This window comes from Euwallacea similis, chromosome 36 (genome assembly GCF_039881205.1).
Source record: "Euwallacea similis isolate ESF13 chromosome 36, ESF131.1, whole genome shotgun sequence".
Lineage (NCBI taxonomy): Eukaryota > Metazoa > Arthropoda > Insecta > Coleoptera > Curculionidae > Euwallacea > Euwallacea similis.
The window spans coordinates 816434-833903 of record NC_089644.1 but is presented as its reverse complement, the minus strand read 5'-3'; the positions used below and the strand labels follow the sequence as shown (position 1 = coordinate 833903).

Below are 17470 nucleotides of genomic sequence, written 5' to 3'. Positions count from 1 at the left end.
TTTAGATTTTATACAAAAATTTATTAAAACTCATCTGCGCATATTTCGTTTTTTTAAGATTTCGAAAAAATGTTATATAAAAATATATTGCTTAGTTTTTTGAGGTCTATGTCGTGTTAAAAGGAAAACCCCTACTTATATTACACCCTGTGTAATAAATTAATAATATAATTATTTATTATTATAATTATTGCAATTAAATCTAGGTTTCGAGTCCTAGATTTAATCTTGATGTTCAAGTTATAATAGTGACCTACACAACTCTGGTGTATAATCAACTATTGTTGGCAGTACTGATATATCGACGCCTCATATCTGAATTCTCTCAATCTCCTTGTCTTGTTCATAGAATGTGGGAAATTTGGTTCTACTTTGACCTTTAATAATTTAATTATCGTATTTACTACTGTAAAGATTTATATTGGCTTCTTTATTAATTAATTTGTTTACTTTAATTAGTTACTAATTTACTAAATTAATTTCTATTCAATCTGAATAGTATCACCTTAGACAACTAATAACGTTGAAGTTCATTTTTTTTCAATTATCATCTCATAATTTCTTTTTCACGGCACATACATATTTGAAAGTATCTTCAAGTCAATGTACGTAGAAAAATTCAGAAGAATATAGATCTGCTAAAAGTTCCTCGCCGAGATACAGAAAAAAAAATTTCGTTTCAACTTTTTAAACATCATGACCGCCTCATATTTACTATCGCAAAGTATGAGAAAAATGTAAGAACCAAATATGTTTCTAAATTGAACAAAGATTTTAGATTCTCCAAGGAAAACGACCAGTGGCACATCATAAAAAAAATTAAAATTGAACTGGAACATTTTAAAAGGGTTTATCTTGGCAAGAAAGCGTTTGCGAACCCATATTTTTATACATTTTTCTTCATAAAATGAGCTAAGCAATCACACCCTGAAAAAGTTTTAGAACTCCTTGTGCCACATAATAAGTAATAAAGAAGGCTAACCACCTGAGCAAAAACTGTGAGAATTGTAACTTCCTTCATCAGATAGTTTCATATGGAAAGAGATGATGGTTTCGTTCCTTGCATGTGAAAAGTGACTTTTTCACATTCATACTTTCAAGTCATACTCTTAGAGTTCCTTGATTTTCTTTTCAAAGTGAGATGAACATTTCTCATAAATTTTAAGTCTGATTGGGTTTCTCCATATCATTCTTCTTGATTTCTCAATTTAATATGCAGATTCCAAATTTTTTTCTTCTTTGTTCAACCAGACGAGCCTTTTTCCACAAAAACAAATACAAAACATTGAAACTTTTATAAAAATTAACGAAACTTGCAGAAGTGCACGGAAAATGCTAAATATAATAAATTTTAATCGTCAACTTCCTCCTGAGTTAGGTCACTCAAACAAAAGAACAAAATGTAGATTTTTTTACTGGTTTACTCCACAGTTTTGTTATTATTCTATACAAATTTCCAATTAACCTCACTGTAACATGAATATGTATCGAAGATATCAGGATCCCGGCAAACATTTTATCAGCATAATTTTAATCAGCCCCTTAAGTACATTTTATATATTCGCTAACCAGATTACCCAGCAAAAACCTATAAGAGTAATGGATACTGTGGAGGTAAAGTAAATTTTAATTAAAGTTTAATATCTCAAAAGCGATTAAATTTAGTTTTGCTAATGTTTCATAGTTTTACCTTATGTAGTATCGTGTCTAGTATATAAGTAACCTTAATTGGACTGCATATACATGATTATTATTAATATTTTCACTTAATATATAGAATTCAATTATGAAATAAATTCGATATAAAATCAGATATAATTGGTTATGAGATAATCACTTGAAAAACCGGCATTACCAAATTATTTGTGGCTTCTGTAGTTTTTGAAAAATGTAAAATTAGTCCAAATCTTTAATCTAAGAGTTCTATAAAGATCGTCGGATGTTACAGATGCTACAGAATTTCGTCATGATCCATTTTTTGTTGGTTCTTTTTACAACACATTCTTCATACAATTAATTTTTTTTAATACGGACCTGGCCTTTTTTATTTCATATTTCGAAAGCGCTTTTTATACCTAAAAGATCGATGCAATATTTGGTATTTTTGTTTTTGCCCAGATACTTCAAATTAGTTCGGATTATTTTTTAGGGTGATTTTTTAATGGCGGATAGTTCTTCGATACGTTATAGGGGACCATGGGAAAATCTTAGAAAAATAATTTAAAAATCCTTCTCGCCAATCCATCAAGATGTAAAGAGGTAAATTTAAGAACCCATCTTCACAATTTTTCAAAATCTTGCAACTTCATATCATTTGTAATAAAAAGTATGTAAAACATTCTTCTTGGTCTAATTTTTTTAATTTGAAAATCGGAATTTTTCCTTTATGATGCTGTAAATATGTATTTGGCAACAATGTGTTAAGAATGTTCATCAACAATTAAAACGATATTATGGGTGTATGGTATTATTTTCTATCCATTCGATTGACATTTTATTTTTTGAATAAAAATTCGCTTCATAATGTACTCCAGTAGCGATACATACAGATATGCTAATGGTTTTGGGTGAATGTCTTAATTATTCAATTATTCATCAATTTTTAATTAATCAAGCGATGATAATGTACGCGGAAACATATCCACGCAGAAGATAATTGGCAAACGTATTTTGGAGATTGGAACAAAGATGGAGAGAAACGAGAAATATCATGTTAATCGCAGGTCCAAACCGTGGTCGTCGTCATGTTTTAACTCCTAATATGGCGGATCAAATTCTTAACCTGCTTAAGCTCGAAGCATTTTACAATAACTTAGAATATCTAAGACGCATACACTTGTTGTTGGAGAAGGGAACAACTCTTTCCATTATACAAAAGTTTATGCGCTGTTACCAAGAGACTTCGCTTTACGAGTAAATTATTGTGAATGATTGCTCCAACAAATTACGATAGGTGACCATTTTACTATTTATGTTTTGTGGATAGATGTAACGAGTTTCAACAGAAACGGTTATTTCAATCAGAAGAACCAATACTCGTATAGCATTGAAAATCAGTATCTATAATCAGTATCACAATTGTCAGCATCGTTTCAGTGTAAATGTGTGGGCTGGGATCTTAGGGAATCATTTGGTAAAGCCAATATTTTTTCCAAATCGTTTAAATGAATAAAAATTTTTGGATTTCCTCAGAAGTGATCTCCAAAAACATTTTGATGAAATACCTCTTGTCACAATATGTAATATGTGGATACAACTAGACAGTATGTCAACTCATTTTATTCAGCTTAAGGCTTTTTTGGATACAGAACTTCCGGAACGGTAGATTGGTCACAATGGACCAGTTCGTTGACCACCAAGATTTCTGGACCTCACACCTCGTGACATTTTTTTGAGACCACATAAAAGCTCTAGTCTATCGTACATCTGTTCATTATGAACAGGATCTCTATAACAGAATAAATAATGCTGCAAATATTATAACGAGAGTAAGAAAGCATTCTTCGTCTAGCGTAAACGTGTTTGGATGTTCAAAAACAATACTTTGAGCATCTAATATTTTGATTCTCCATTCTTGTTATTATTATTATTATTTTAACATACGGAATTATTCAAATATCTCGCATAAAATTTATATCTTTTGTATGAATTATTTTTTCGAAAAAACGCTGAAACACGTAACTTTATTGAAATTGTTCTGCTTGAACTATTCTACTTTTGGTGATAATATTCATCCCTTATTTACAAGCCTACACCATATATGACTATTTTTCGAAGTTTAACAAAAGATCCTGACAACCAATAGTGATAAGAACCAAAAATCGGTGCGAAAAGAATTTATTTTTAACTTCAGGCATTAAAAACATAATTTTTTACTTCTACTGTGGTAAATTATTGTAAATTGCTTAGTTTTCCGATAACTCATAGCAAGAATTTAGAAAAAAATTAACTATGTGAGTTATAACAAACGGAATGAGCAGATCCAGATTTTTTTGGTACCACCGAATATACATTTTGAAGACTGTTCATAGAGCTCCCATATGACCTAGATTGCCATTTGAAAAAAAATAGTTGGAATAGCTGAAGATGAAAGGGTTGTAAATAAGAGATAAATGTTATCACTAAAAGTAGGACAGTAATTTCAATGAAGTTAAGTGTTTCAGCGTTTTTCAAAAAAATCGTTCATAAAAAAGATATGAATTTTATGCGAGCTATTTGAATAACCCTGTATATGCATCTGCACGATTTAAATTTATTTACATTATATTTTATATTATTATATTTTTCGCCAATAAAATAATTTCTATCTATTAATTTATTACTATAGCATTTATCAAAATATCGGCCTAGAAAAAACTTTTTATTCAGTATAACAAATAGTGCTGTATGTATCAGCACCATACCAACTATTTTTAATATGTATGTTGCCAAATATCCGATTCCTTTTTGAATGAATAACTAAAAAAACGAAGTAGATAGAATTTTTTATTATTTTTCTAAGACTCCTTCAACGATTGCTTACAACGCACCGAAAAGCTCACCAATCATTAAAAATTCACCCTATACGATCCTTCTGATATAACTCCAATGATTTTTTTTAGTTTACAATACAACACCAGAAAACATTGGTAATTTCAAAAATAAAATTATAAAATTCTGAAAAATTGAAGAATACTTAAAAAATTGCAAATGATTTTTCAAGATTAATCTCTCAAGGTTGGTGAATTTTTTAGGATTACGAAGCGCTCTGGGGAGATAAAATATAAGTTCCAGATCCGTATTTAAAAAAAGGGAGATGGCATCGATCTTGAACACTAAATGGCACTTTTGGATAGTAATAAGTTTGTGTTGTGGAGAGAAAAAAACTAACAAAAAAATGTATTAAACTTTGTTTGAGCAAATTGTTGGTTTTTGAAATATTTTGACAAATGTTAGCTTTTTCATAAAATCCTGGAAAATAACTTAGCACCGCAAATTTAAATCCAACTAAATTCAGTTTTTTTCTTTTCTTTCATCTAATCTATTATGTAACTCACCATTTCGGAGATGGTAATAGTGGGCATATCGTAATAAGGTTTCCTGTATATGAATCATCCATCGTATGTGGATTTGCCTGTTTAAAAAGGGTTGATGAATGAAAAGAATGTTTTGCCAGTCTGGTTATATAAAAATTACCATGGTATATAAGTATCACCAGTTCAAGTTAAAACATAGGAATTTGGTAAGTGGAAGAAGGACCGCAAAAGTTTTAATATGCCTCTGACAAAGACAAACGAAGTGCGTTGAAAGCTTATGATTCAAGTGGGCGAAATCAGCTCAGATCCAGTTGACAGATCTCTCACGGTTTCAGAATTTTTACTGACAGTGAAAGTTTTAGTTATGAATTAAATTAGTTTCGAATTTTTACTTATTTATAAATTATTGCATATTTTCCCATTATAGCATAATTCAGTTACGTCTTTGATGAATATCATGACTTGAGTGATATTTGTTTATCTTGTTTATCTTTTATAGAGTCCAAGACTGAGTCGGCGACAGTGGCCTTGGACTCGAGGTCAATTGATGCCTTTGGTGCAAAAAGGTGTTAACTCATTTTTTTTAGTTTTGTGAAAACTTGATTTAAGTTTTAATAATTGAAATTTTTTATTGAAATCCGCTTTAGTTAATATTTTGTGTTATATTATAGTAGGATATGCCCAAAATTTTTAAGGAGTTTGAAATGTGGAATAAATATAGCTCAATTTTGAATAATTCTGAAAAAAATTAATTAAAATGGAGTTAAGACCTTTTTCGGAAATTCATATTTTTAAATTAATTAATTAAAAAATACACAAAAAAGTGTTAAGCAAAGTTTTTATTTTTAAAGCATTATTTGCTTAACTGTTTACAAAAATGAAGTAGGGAAGAAACGTTTTTTTCAATAATTTCCTATTTTCCTCCTTTCAAGTTTTGATAAAATCCTTTGAAGTTTTGAGGTATAAAAGGAATTTATTCTTGGATATTGTCGAATTTTTTTGAGGCAATGGATCGACTTTTATCAACAGATGTTAAAGCCTCATTTTCATTCCAACAATTTTCTGTTTCCGCAAATCAACAATGGTCCATAGTTCAACCTCATCAAATGAATATTTGTATTTGCTAATCCCATTTTCTTGAATTTGAATCTATCTGACCTCCTTAAATTTGATTTTTTCGTTGCTTTCAGATTTCCTCCTATCTATTAATCCAAGTTTTCTTGTCAGATCTTTAATATTGACGAATTTATACCATTCTTGTGATGTTCAAAGAAACTTTCTTTCTTGCTTCCGTCATGGTTGTTTGATATTGGCCGACAGTGTAAATATTTTGATGTTTTCTAATGAATTTTTCCACGACAGCAAAATCTCTATCAGAATCCATAAAAGTGTGCTCAACTTCTAGGAATTTGTGGTCGATTTGTTTAAACCGACCGGAGCTTATCAGATAGTGCCACAAACATACTATACTGAAATTTTTGTTTTGGCCTCCCGCTGAATCACTCCATGCAGTCAAATTATTTTTTTTAAAATCTTTGTCTTGTTCAGTTATAGTTTGCAGAAAAGCCAAAATTGAACTGCAGACTTCTTCAGGTCCGCGGGATCCCTCGTCTTCTGTCCATATGTGAAAATATCCTTTGCCGCTTTGTTGCTCCGTAGAAATTAAATGGATTCCTAGATTGTACAGCCAAACCTGTCTCAAGCAAAATGCTTTGCTGGTTGAAATCTTTGGGAGCGGAAGAGTTTTTTGTAAGTCAAAGGTTATATAAAGGATGTTTTCATTGCGCTTTGCCCTACTACGGTCGATCTTTTGTTACTTATATGCTTTCTTAAAATTAGCAATATATTCCTACATCACACAATGTACAAGTATTCGCTTTAGGAGATCCAAAGCCAAAATTAAAATCATTAACAAAAATATGTCTGTAAGTGGTGTTGGATACAGGAGTTACATTGTCATTAGTGCAGTTTTCCTTATACAAATCGTACATTTTGTTTATGGACAGCAAAGGAGAAAGATGCATTCGGTTTGGATTTTTATATCTTGAATAATGAGACTCTTCGCTGTTCATGAACCAAATTATGTGACTTTTCGGAAGTAGTATGTGGAGTCTGTTATCATGATGACCTCTTCCATCCTGTTTAGGTGCCGATCTACCACTACAAATTCTTAAAAGAACGTTTCATAAAAGACCACTGAACACTTCAGCACTAATTTTCAAATTGCAAATAGGAGGATCACACGAAATCAAAAATCTATACAAATTGTTAACAACCTTCAATTCAAAGAAAATATGTAACAAGACAAAAAAGTGTTGCCAAGTTTACTCAAAAAAATTATTTTATAATAATAGTTCCATATAGGAATATAAAAATAGGTGACTAATATTAGCGATTTATAAATACATAAATTTCAATTTTATTGGGATTTATTTACTAAATTATTATTATGCTTGAGTAATTGCCGCTTTGAGTTATGAAAATATTCAACTTTTTCAAACTCTGACACCATTGCTTGATATCAGGTGATGACGTGCATTGATTGATTCGTTGAAACTACTGTAGATATCGGATCTCTTGTTAAATCCGGCTTTTTACGTCCAACGTCTAACATTGACATAACAGCTACCTTACACACTTGCCAATGATCACCGTCTACTTTGAAAAACTTTTGATGACTTTTTAATCGTCCAGATGGCTGTTTAACATCAAACGGTTTCATAATCTCAAAAAAGTAAGTGTTTTTTCATTATTATCTAAACGATAATAATTTTCACATAGACACGTTCTCATATCGTTAGAAAATTTTTGGTCGCATGTAAACTGACATTTTTCACCACAGAGTGATTTCCTAATGCAAGGAAGCTTTTCTGCAATCTCGATCCGTTTATATGTCGTATATACTTTGCCTCTGATTTTTTTCTCCTTCGTTTCATTTCGCTTCCAACTTTTTGGATACGACTTCCTTTTTCTAGATTTTTTCTTTCTTGCCACCAGCGGTCTCTCTTCTACAACTCGCTCTAAGTATAGAACAAAAGATATACCTGAACAGTAACGTTACTTAAATAAAACGCTATACTTGTTCCAGTCAAAAAAGTTCCTGTTATCTCGTCTTCAACACCTTCAATAATTATTTCTTCAGCAGGTTCAGTGTTTGTCTTAGATTTAGTTTCATTGAAAATTGAGAGTGTAAATATTATTTGATCTTGAAGTTTAGCTTTCTTTATGTTAAGTGGCTCCTAGTCGGAATCGCCTAAAATAGAAAAAAACACGATATTTTATATAGGTCACTGTATTTTTTTTTACAGTAAGACTATATCCGCAAAATTTCTTAGTCTGTTCTCAAAACTCACTTGTATCTGACGAATAACCATAATAGTTATTTGTTTGTTTGAAGACCACTTAGTCCCATCGTCCATAACTATCAGCGTCTGTGGGGATAGATTCAGAACCGGAATTTTTAAAGGGGTCGTCAGATGAATCATTATCCTTACTTAAATTTTGAAGATAGAGCAAAGCAAATATTTTCTTTGTCCGGTCTTCCATCTACAAAAAATTCCATATTATCTTCCAAACATTCATATTATAGGCAAAGTGCACTACTTGTTAACTAATTTGAGGTTAGGTTTTAAAAAAACACCTTTTTGCAAAAATGATTAAATAGATAAAAACAATTATTTCTTTATTTTATAGTGTAATGTGTATTTTACAGTATTATACAGTGTGGAAGTTTTAGATGGAATAGTCCATATAACTAAGATGTCGAACATATGCGGCCAAAATCCTTGGGCACGTTGATTTTTATTTTTTCTTGCGGTTTTTTTGATGGTAAATTCATGTATACAGGATAGTCCAAAAATCAGGTACAAGCACCAACTTTGTTTTTTCAAATGAAAACACCTATTTTTTATTTTATTTTTGAATTCTACACAAAATTTTAAGTGTATTTTATGTATCATATCCTATGCCTAAACGCAACAGGTCTCGAGAAATTTGCGATTGAACATATCAAAAACTAAAACTTTTGATTTCTTTTAAAATTTCTTTGATCCTGAAAAGGACCGATTTAATACAAAATAAAACATCAAGCAACAATTAAATTAAATGTTTAAATTGGATCCCACCTACTTCTTGGCAGTAAGCAAGACGATGAATGAACTCCTGTTTGATATTTTGAAGCATTGCTGGGGCAATTGTTCTTATTTCGTTACGGATTCTTCTTTTAATGCTTCGATAGTTGTTGGATGGTTAAAGTATACCTCACTCTTAAGATATCCCCATTAAAAGTAATATAAAGGCGTGAAGTCATGTTATCGTACCAGCCATTCAATTACCCCTCGTCTCCCAATCCATCGTCCAGAAAAAATGTCATTGAAATAAGCCCTAACATCAACGCGATAATGAGGGGGTGCTCCATCATGTTGAAGCCATATCAAAGTATCACTGGAAATATCAGGATGATTCTCATTTGGATATAGCTCGACAAGAGCAGCAACAAGATCTATGAGCAATTCTAAATACTTTTCATCCATTAATGTTTCGTCAATGAAATAGGGTTCTAAAATTCTGCTGCCAACTATTCCGGTCTAAACATTTACCTTTTTTGGAAATTGAGTGTGAGCCTCCATCATCCAATGAGGATTCTGGGGCGACAGTTTTGTCTATTGATTGCACCATTAAGTGTACAAGTAGCTTCATCAGAAAAGATAATACGGTTGACAAAAGTACAACCATAGCATCAGTATTTCATCCTCCCATCATGTTAGTACAGAATTCAATTCTACGATCAGGATCATCAGCATTTAACTCGTGGACCAATCAACTCGTGGTAATTTGTATGGATGCCATTTATAAGTTTTTAAATATTTTAGAACAGAAGTGTGGCTGATGTCATTATTAACAGCCATTGCTCGCGATGTATTACGCGGATTTTCTTGTAGCTGCAATAAAACGTTTCATTGCACTTCTTCGGGTACTTTAGACCGGTGCTGTAAATTGTCTCTAACATGTCCTAATTCAGAAAACTTGTTTAAAATTTTAGAAACTGTGGAGTGCATTAAAGGACCATCATCTGAATATTTATTGTTAAATAAAACACATACCTCTTGACGTATACATTGTCTAGCTCCACATCCTTTCATAATTAGAATTTCGGTTCTCTATTTTTATGTCAAATGGAGAACCATTTTGCAATAAATCAAAAGCAACGAAGAACACTACTTGGCATAAACAGAAACTGAACAAAAATAAACAATAACAATAAAGACATGCAGATTTAGGTTTAAATAATTCCATGGCTTATTTAATAAAAAAATTTTAGGACAAACGATAAATAAACAACGTCAACAATGTTCAATCGGAAATTCGGATCTGTTGCGTTTAGGCATAGGATATGGTACATGAAATACACTTGGAATTTTGCGTAGAATTCAAAAATAAAATAAAAAATAGGTATTTTCGTTTAAAAAACAAAGTTGGTGGTCGTACCTGATTTTTAGACTACCCTGTATACATGAATTTACCATCAAAAAAATCGCAGGAAAAAATTAAAATCGACGTGCTCAAGGATTTTGACCACATATGTTTGGTATCTTAGTTATATGGACTGTTCCATCCAAAATCTCCACACTATAAATATATATCTTACCTTGTAATTTCTTTAAAAAATAGTCGGAAGCACAGAAAACCACTAATCTTATAGTTTTTTAACATAGGCAAAAACTCCAATCATAAACAAAATCGAATCACAATAGAACTAAATCTAGAAAGACAACCACGGATTAGTGATTAATAGAGCAGAAAGGTGTCAATTCCGAGATGACACCTTTATCCATAAATTTTATGAGTTAACACGTTTTTGAAGGAATAAATTATGATTATTTGGTAAATGACGCTTTTAAAATTCCCTGTAAAAAGGAAATGGGTGTCATGTGTCGCTTTTAAGGTTTACTAATAGATGAAGAAAGGGGTTAACACCTTTTTGCGCCAAAAATCTAAAATTAAAAAAAAATTGGTTAACACCTTTTTGTACCAAAGGCTTCAATTGATAAACGAAACCGAACGATTGCTTTATCGTTTAAAACGATATCGGAAAATAAATAAATCGACCGGTGTAGGTAAAACACAAGGAATTTAAATTTTAACACGCAGAGTTATTATGTTTTCGTTTTTCTCTATATATTTATATTAAGACTTTTTGCTCTGATATTTTTAAAAATTTCCATCACCATGAACGCAGCAAAATCGATACTAATCTAAACATTGAAATGGAGACGCCAGCTGGACTGACTCCGCCCACTTTAACCGATAGCCTTCGTTGGTCTTTATCAGGGACATATTAAAACCTATCCGGTCCTTCTCCCACTAGCACAATTCCTATCTTTCGACTTGAGCTAGTAATACTTGCATATGGTATTATATCATATGGCAACAAATTGCCATGTAATCCAATAGTATACTCCTAGTATTGGGCCAATCTGCTCGCTCGAATAGCCCTCCTATTAGAACATATTATAAGACTCCACCTAACCAAAAATCTCATCTTGCTACGGAATGTTAGTTTCATATGTATAAATAAAGGACATAAATTCGGCAAAATTCAATTTAATTAGGGTTAAATCAAGATTTTCCCCCAAAAAAATCAATTTTCTCCACAACCAGCAATGGTTTTTAATAAATCCCGAGGACTACGTCGGTTCGGCGGGTAATCCATGTCAACTTGATGGTCAACCGCTGGCTGGAAATTGTCGGACACGCAAAACGGAACCTATAAAACGGGATTCCATTGATAGACCCCGTCGATTTTCAATAAACGAGCAGCTCTTTTAAAGGCATCCCCCTTCGTTGTGTGGGAGGATAACTGAACGACGGAAATGGAAGTTTAAATCGCCTCAATACCTTTCTGCTCCTTTACAGTGATGACAAAAAGTGATTTCTGACAATGTTAATTTATTCATGCATAGAATATCGCTCGGCAAAGGAAATGAAAAAGTAGCGTCTATCTGCAGAAAAATCCTGTACTTGGAGGAGTTAAATTGAAACTTCACAGTTATCCTTTTATGCATTCCTTGGACGACTTTAAAACGACGTCGCTGTGGACGCCGAACTCCGGAACTTTCAAAGTTTTCCCAGAAGCGTGAATACATAAAGCTTAGCTGTAAAAGCACTCTTCCCTTAAACATGTCAATTCCTCGATTCGGGGGCCTTTGATTATTTTTGTTATTGTAGTTCCTTTGAGGACTTTTAAAGCAACGTTTGAAGGTGAGGTATGCAAACACAGATATAGAAATCTGAGTCTACTGAAGCTTGAAATAACGAATTCATTTTTTTTTATGGGAACGCAGAATTTGTTATAAACTTCATAAAAAGTCATTAAGAAACAACTTTGTAAGGGCCGCCAGGAGAGTGCGTACCAGCAGGTCATTAAATAATACTGAAGAAAAATGGAAGGAATAATTTTTGATTCCTCTGTTCAGTTTTGAAAAATGTCAAAGCTCTTTGAAGGTTTTTTACATAGTTTTCGAACAAGAATAAATGAAAACCATTTTAATGCATTTTTTTTTGTTATTTGTTTGTATTTTTGTTATTCTTTACCTTGTTTTTTAATTTTTAATAAAAAATATTTTGTACGTTCTTTTCTGAAACCCTTCCCCTTTCACAAATAATGACCTGCTACGTTGCGGCGTAATTTAGTCTACTGTTCATTTGAACGCACCAGCGGAATACACTGCATTGAAATCCCTATGGCCCCTGTTAGAAAAACACCCTCTAAGTTTCCTCATCAAATTAATTGTGTTATAGATATAATCCCAAGTTGATGTACCTACCTAAACAAGATATCCTATCCCTGGAAATAATCCAACTAATCTTGCTTCTCTGGATTATTACGGGAGGTACAATAATGCCAGGTTTCGTCGCCTGGCAACGTCATCTATGCAAACAGCACCTGGGCCTTTGGAAACTTTGCACACCTGAGGGCTGACAACCAACTTTTTATTACTGTAATTTTTTATGATTTAGCCCTTAATTTGAGGGCACCCCGAAAGATTAAAACGTTATCATTCGCCATGTCTTTTGTTCCGCTGACAACGTCTGCAACAAAATGCTTTCATTAGCATTTTATTTGAGTTAATAAATAAGCTGCGGCAATGAGAATACGTACCTACGTATTATACCTGGATCTCGCGGCACGTACGGATATAAAGACAAAAGGGTTTAATCTACAAGGGATATACGTACAAGGCGGAGGTATAATATATTTTAGAGTGCATTTAGTGATCCATCTTCGCGAGGGGTATTAACCGGGGTGTTAGAACGGGATATGCAGGAGACTGCCAACTTAATGGTAACCACGAAACTGCTTAATCTGGAGGGTCTGGTCATAAAACGGAAGTTTGCCCCGGGAACTTGTCGGCGCAAAGATATATGAATACTTATGCTTGTAAAACTTATCGAGCACTTGCATGATTTAAAGGTTGGCCTGAAAGGGCTATATTTTTTTTATTACGCCAACCGCGTGGGGTCGAGCAACTAAATTTGCGCATTTCATCAACAGAAAAGATAACCAAGCTTACCCTGTCAATTAGGGACCCACATAAAGCAAAACCGCCCCGCTATAAGGTAGTTTGCGACCGCAGTGACCGCAATTTATCCGCCGTGCCATAACGACAACATTATTAACTCTCTTTGAATAACGAAATTCGCCCTATGTCTGGCATACTTAATGAAAACCACCTGCAGCTCGTGTGAGGAGCAGTTTCGGATAAAGAGGGAAATTGTAATTTTCGGACATAATGTATAGTTTCTAATACTAACTGACCCATTAACGTGTACCCAACGTCACATGTCAATGTGTAAATCGGATAACCAGAACTAGCTACTCCCCTTTTTTAGAAAATTTTTAGAAAAATTTAGAAATTTCTGAAGACTGTTTATCGCTTTAATTCATAGATACGGTTTGGCCTAGGTACCTCCGTTGAGACTGTCAAACTTTAAAAATACAATTTGAAAAACCCTAATTTCGAGGCATTTTCAAAATCGAGAAAATCTGTATTAAAGTTAACCTATATCTCGAGAACTAACAGATTTCCCCTTCGCAAAAAATTCTAAAATTTCTGAAGACTGTTTATGGCTGTAACCAACAGATATAGATTGGCCCTGGATTCCCCCATTGAGGTTCTAGACCCATGACAATGCAACTTGAAAAAGTTTCATTTCGAGACTCTTTTAGGGTAAACTTACTCACATTCTCATTACGTATAGCAAGTTAGGTATATGAATGCTTGGATTTCCGACATATAGTACATCTCTACAAAGCCTGATATCGCCGCGTTCCTAGCCAACTAAGCTTTCTCCTTTCTAGGACGATAAAGTCTTTGGCATCATTTTACGATTTGGTTTTTCGGGAACCGTAACGTTTATACTTGGGACGAATTGCGATCATAAAAACGTAGGATATGCCTCCGCAGAATTTACTACAACACATTGCAAAGCCCACCGTGAATTATTGATAATTTAATTTAAGGAGATGTGGCTCGACACAAGTGTTCCTTTTTTTATTACCGAGGTAATACTTGTTACGAAATTCATTTACTTTACCGAAAATTACAATTTGTCCCTTCAACTTACTACCCTAAACCTTATTGGTAATTTGTCATACGATTGAAAGTCTAAATATTTACCTACCCCATCGATATTCCTGATCTGACTAAATTTTAATTAACAAATATTAAACCTGAGTGAATTTAGGTGGATATATCTTTGAGCAAACTTTACCTATTTGTCATGTTAGAATAAAGTTTGCGAAAGTTATTAAGCATTAATTTTCCAGATATGCTCGTGCTGAGTTCTTGTTCTATTTCATTAAAGTTGCGATATTAAATGTAATAAAATAAGAACGAATGAGTTGGGGCTTCGTGCATCCACCAGCTCTAAAATTAATTTCGACGTTTCAGCTTTAATTTATAATCCTGTGCCCTTTTAGATTTATACATTCTCGTTTTGTGCATAAACGACAAATGCCAGATTATGGAGCTTCGACCAGGGTTTCTTCTTTACGTATCGACCAAATCGGTTGTTCTTGAAGGATCGAGGAGATAAGTAAACTTGGGGTGAAAGAAATCCGCAAAACCTGCAGAAAACATTTCCTTTGATTGGGTGATGTATTGCTGCTTTGGCATATAAAATATTTTATTTGCATGAGAGGTTCGATTTCAAAAGCTGGTAAAGTATCGCGTTTCAGATGTAAAGTTTTCCAACAGCTTTTCCCTGCTGGTAACAGTAATACTGGTGTAGCAAGTAAAACAATTCCTAAGTACAAAGTTGGCGAACGGCCACAAAGTGTAAATAGTTAATGCTGTTTCCACACTTAACTGCTTTAGGGACTTGTTAATAATGTTTTTCGCAAAACCGCTTAGCTGCAAGTTTCGCTTTAAAATTCTTACGAAATCACTTTATCCGACGTTTAGTATCGCTCGTTTGTAATTTTAGTGGCGTAGAAGCGATGAACATAATGAAGAGATAAAAACAATAAAAACTCTTAAGAGTGACGTCAAGGAAACTTCCGTGTAGGCGGGCGCCAACTCATTAAGGAAGAAGTTATGTTGCGGGCCAATTTACAGTTCCTGAGATAATAAAAAACATTTGCCGTGGAAAAGTTTTTATGTATCCTCGAAGCTCGTAAAAAGCAAATTTTAGTTGGCTTTGCCCGAAAATTCGCCCCTTACCGAGTACGTTTTCAGTTCTAAAGTTTCCACGACCCAACTATATTAAACCCATGAGCACTACTTAAGCTTAACTTTGGCTGTAAAAAGTTCATAAACAAGAGTGTTTGTGACAGAGTGTATTAATGAGGAAAACGTTTTATTTGGACTGACAATAACCTCTCGAGATTTCGGAGAAATTGCTTGGAGACATTAAACACGACAAGGATGCTGAATAAATCCACTCTATCATGCAATTTTTTCATATCTACAAGAAAATTCGCGCTTTATGCTTTCGTACTACATTTGAAAAGAAGACAAAAAAAACAGACAAATGAAATAAATTAGAACCACCTTGAAAAAAATAATTTGTGTCCTGGTGCACTGCTTCCACTGTTTTAGCAGCTTCAAAATACGAAAATCATAGGTTCAAAAAGTTTTACAAATATCATTAAAAACTTGTCACCAATATGTTTCAATGCTTAATGTGCGGTGAAAGTGCCCCAATCAGACAGAATATTTGAGATAGTAGCACTCCTGCTATTTATATAGATAACCTCTATATTGCAAAGGTGGTATTGAAAATTGATAATTTTGTAAGTGAGAGAAACACCAGGATAATCATAATTTATTACGGTTTTGGATTTGATCACTAATATCATGAGACCATTCTACGTTTTGTTTCCTTTGTTTTAAATTAATGCCTGGTCTCAGTTCAAAAATTCGCATGACATTCAGAACTGAATTCCACTCATATATTCTTATTCAGTTCAATTTAAAAAGTAATAACTATATGTCATTCTCTTAATAACTATAAAGCAATAACAAAGAAAAATGCAAAATTTTCTTACCGAATGTGATACGTGCCTGAATTGGTTTCCTGAAATGTCTTTTCGACGACGACTATTTTAGGAAAATTCACGCTCTCAAATAAATTTCCGAAAATTACTTAGACACTAGTGGTGCTGCAAGTAATTAACTAATCAAAAATCCAGAAAATTTAAAATTCAATCAATGGTAGGAATATTATACTGATTAAAACTTTTGCTAAAATTTAGCTTTTGAATACGATTTTCTAATCGAGTTTGATATGAATCAAAGAATATAGACACATATCTTTGACATCCTATTTTTAAATACTTTCGAAGGATTAAGATTTGGCTTGTTGCTTACTTATGAAAATTTTTGTAAATGTTATAAAGTATAAGTCCACTTATACCAGTTCACTCACTATACTTCATGGTACGAATAGGAATTATTCATTCCTGAACGTATGAATGTCGGCCTAGTCGATGGTAAGGGCCTGGTGCTGACTAGTCTATTGGCTGTACAACAATGAGAAAAATTTTAAGGGCGTATGATAGCTACGTAAGTTAGAAGAAGAGTAGGAAATAACAATTCTCTAACATTATAAATACATAGTTTCGGTGAAGGATACTTATGTGGATAATCTTCCTGCATAAATCTCCTCATGAGCCGGCTAAAGCAGTATTTAGGGGCAGTGTTGTTTAGAACTAACCTAAACTATCCAAAATAAATCTTAAATCCGGTTTATTCGAAAAACTGGTCCTCTGCGCTATTATTTATAGAATGATCTAGGTTATGAGTTTTTCAACATTTTTATATGCTTCCAGCGAATGCGTAATACTAGAATCAGACAAAATCGAGTAAGATTAGAAGAAGTAATGTATTTACTTTTTTCTTATTATATACCCTTCCCTGCAACTTTTCATATTCACTTTTTATTTCACCTTG

At 32.9% G+C, this 17470-nt stretch overlaps 1 protein-coding gene across 2 annotated transcripts in view; it reads right to left on the bottom strand.

The window, feature by feature from the left end:
- Nucleotides 1–17470, bottom strand: part of bru1 (bruno 1) — a 247314-nt gene that overhangs the window by 219610 nt on the left and 10234 nt on the right. Inside the window, exon 1 of one of the 2 annotated variants that reach the window (XM_066404801.1) lies at nt 12842–13061. The exons of the other annotated variant lie outside the window; for it this stretch is intronic. The gene's annotated coding sequence lies outside the window, so the exon portion shown is untranslated. Of the gene's footprint in view, nt 1–12841; nt 13062–17470 lie in introns of those variants that run through there. 2 annotated transcript variants of the gene reach the window in all.